This window comes from Silurus aristotelis (assembly GCF_946808225.1).
Source record: "Silurus aristotelis genome assembly, chromosome: 1".
NCBI classification, from domain to species: Eukaryota; Metazoa; Chordata; class Actinopteri; order Siluriformes; family Siluridae; genus Silurus; species Silurus aristotelis.
Window position 1 is genome coordinate 1820850 of NC_139574.1, and position 3292 is coordinate 1824141.

The window sequence follows — 3292 nt, forward strand, 5'->3', positions numbered from 1 at the left end:
ACCCATATTGTGAAGTGTTACCATTTTTTTATTGGTCTTATGAAGTAAGATTCTAATTTGTTGAGATGGTGAATTGGTGGGTTGGTGGGTTGTTGTTAAATGTGAGTCAAAATCATCACAATTAAAAGAACCAAAGATTTAAAGTACCTCAGTCTAGGTGCATTTAATTTATTTAATATATGAGTTCCGAAATTTGAGTTGAATTAAACAAATGAACTTTTCCATTTTTTTTTTTTACACAATTTACATTGATTGTTATATGTCCTTTATATATTTGATATTTGGATCTCATCACTTCTGTTTTGCATCAGACATAAAACAATCAGCTTGCTCATGTCATGTAAGGGTCTAAACAAAACACTGCTGGCAACAGACTGTCTGTCAGAAGCCCAATGGAAGTTTCAAGAACTGTGTGTTCACCTGACATATTTAGTCCCCACCGTAACCAACCCCCTCCCCCCTTTCAGAAGGCTCAATGAGCCCAATGGAAGTTTCAAGAGTGTGTGTTCACCTGACATCTCAAGTCCCCATCGCAACCAATCCCTCCCCCCTTTCTGTCTCAATGATTTACTTGCTCATATTTTCTCTAAAATGAGTTACATATTTATAAGAACATATTTCATATTTCAATAGAACGTTAATCACTGTGCAAAGTTATTAACTTCCACAAGATCTATAAACCATGAAATGATAGAAACAATTTGTAATAGAAACAGCCTCTAATATACATACATCATGTGAAACTAGTAATTTTTATTTTATTTATTTTATAATTTTGGCAAAATTGGTAGTTTATAAAACGGAAAAAGATTTGCCTCATTTAATGAATCAGTTTTTTATTCAGTACATGCATTCAAACAAAATGTAGACATAGTAGTAGTATATCGTCATCATTGTGAAGATAATTAATTTAATTAAAGGATATATATTTTGTAATTATTAAGATTAACATCATGCAGCTTTGGTTGGATGTGGGGAGACTAATTGGAGTGCAGATGCAGGAGTTCATTTACAGCCATTTTAAGATCATCATTCTTATGGACGCATCATGGAGAAAATAAGGTAATGTTTTACAACATAAATACCATGGTAAACTTCATTTTGGCTATTTATAGTAGTACTATGAGAAGGTATATCATTAATTAAACCGATTGCTTTTAATTAAAAGGTAATTTAGCTGTAGGTAGCAAGGACATAGATTTAGGCAGGCATAACTAACAAGCTTGTTGGTTTGCGTCTTAAATTAAGTTCGGTAAGAATTTGCTTGATTATATAATGTGATTTATAGTTTAGACAGTAATGTACTTAATGGACATAGCTAGTCTAACCGCCTATTTGAGGGCATTAACCTAACGACACTTGTTCTGAATGTTAATTTTACCTCAAAACAGAGGAAAATAATAAAAAAACCATGTCCTGTTCATAATTGAAAAGTTTAGGATTGGAGAGAGACGTTAATGATGTTGGTAATCACAAGTTCAGGCCTGCGCTACACTATCAGCACGTTATAGGAATAAGGGCTCATTAATTATTTTGTCAGTCGTCGTATTCGTGATCCAAAAGACAATAAAATCCGTGTCGACAGAGTTCATATTTTCACTTTGATAGCCATTTGCCGCATCTTGGTGAATGTCGCACCTGTTGTGTAATAGTGTGAGTTCATGAGCTGGGACAGCGATGGCTTGCGGTTTGGACATTGTGTAAAAGCATGTGTACTGTTTGATGTATGTGTACAGTTACTGAGTTTATTACACCTTTCTAACAGACCAAATCAACCCAACAAAGGGATCAGCACGGAGACCAAAGACAGGTTTGAACGTCGCATCACAAGACTGAGAAACCATCATGATGAATGTGCCAGGAGACTGAAGGTAGGCCTATTTTCCTGTTGAAATTTCATGCATGGAAATTGAAGTAGCCTAAATCACTGTACTCATTTAGTCTGTATAATATTGTAGTTAAATTGTTCTTGTATTCTGTTGAGTGTTTCCTAGAAATGAATAGAAATCTAGTGGATTATATGTACAAAAACATTGCCTGCATAAACTAAATATTAATATAAAATCAAATATTAACTTATTTCAGGCTAAGGAAAGTTCAGAGGAAACACCAAGTGTTGGCCCAATCATGCCTCACCAGACCCCAGACGATCAGGTCCAATCTCCCCTCAAGCAGGACATCCTTGCCTTACAGCTGATGTGCAGCAAACAATCCTCGGTAAGTTTGTGCACGTAAAAAAAAAAATTATATTATATATATATATAAAAATAAATAAAATAATTAAAACCTGACCAGGAGGATTCAATGGAAAATATGGATATTTCCATGCCTTCAGATGCTACCAAACAGTCATTGTCTACAAAGAAATCAGTGGTAAGTATTCATTTCATAATATCTATACAGATGTTTTCTTGGTAATTATTTCTTGAGAGAGACAGAGAGAGATCTTATGTGGAGCTACAGTGTGCACAACACAAAAGGCGATGACAGAGACTGTAGGGGTTTAAACTTACACTGGCTAGCAGGAGCCGCCTTTACACAAAATCCCATGATGTGTGGTCACGTGACCTGTCAGTGGAGAGCTGGTGGCTGGCAGTCTCAGCCCAGGGTGTCCGTGGGGTTTGTAAAAGGTAGTAAATGAAATTAGCCAATATTAAGGGCATTAAAAAGTAATTAACTTCATCTGACGAGGTATTACATTTTCGAGCCCAATTATTTAGATACATTTTCAATTTGTGTTAAGTGCAGGCCTTTCTTCTAAAATTCGCGTGGATTTATTTATATGTTGAGACTAGGACCTGAGCGATATCATGTGAGGTGGTGTTCATCCACACATGCGCTTAAACACACTGAGTACCCGGGCTGGCTTGCTGCCAAACATGTACGCCAGCTCGCTTCAATTCTGTAATAAAACATGGGGCATTTTAACGCCATTATTAACCGAGAACACAACTGAAGCTTAAGCTTTTATTTTGCTCACGCGAAAACTTATTTTTGGTAGTCGTGGGGCAGGACTTTACTTATTACATTATAACACTCACTGTACAGGTCATATTAGCGAATTCCGGGGTGACTGACGAGTGAGGGGTCGGTTGTGGATGGTGGAGGGCTACTATGTAGTTGGAGTTAAAAAGTTTTTTTGCAAATTTTAATATTCACATGTAAAACTGATATTACTTTTGGTTGACAATCTTTGCATTTTTAACTAGATATTTTCTTGCAGAGTTTCCAATCCTGTTCCTGGAGGGCTAACACCCTGCAGCGTTGCAAAAAGAAAAATTCTCTGCAAGAG

The 3292-nt window shown here is 36.1% G+C and overlaps 1 long non-coding RNA gene across 1 annotated transcript; it reads left to right on the forward strand.

The window, feature by feature from the left end:
• Positions 1–1016: 1016 nt before the first annotated feature.
• Positions 1017–2375, forward strand: LOC310735354. The gene is made up of 4 exons (XR_014536268.1): positions 1017–1062; positions 1766–1871; positions 2086–2217; positions 2296–2375. It is a non-coding gene; the product is annotated as an uncharacterized lncRNA (long non-coding RNA).
• The last annotated feature ends 917 nt before the right edge of the window (positions 2376–3292 follow it).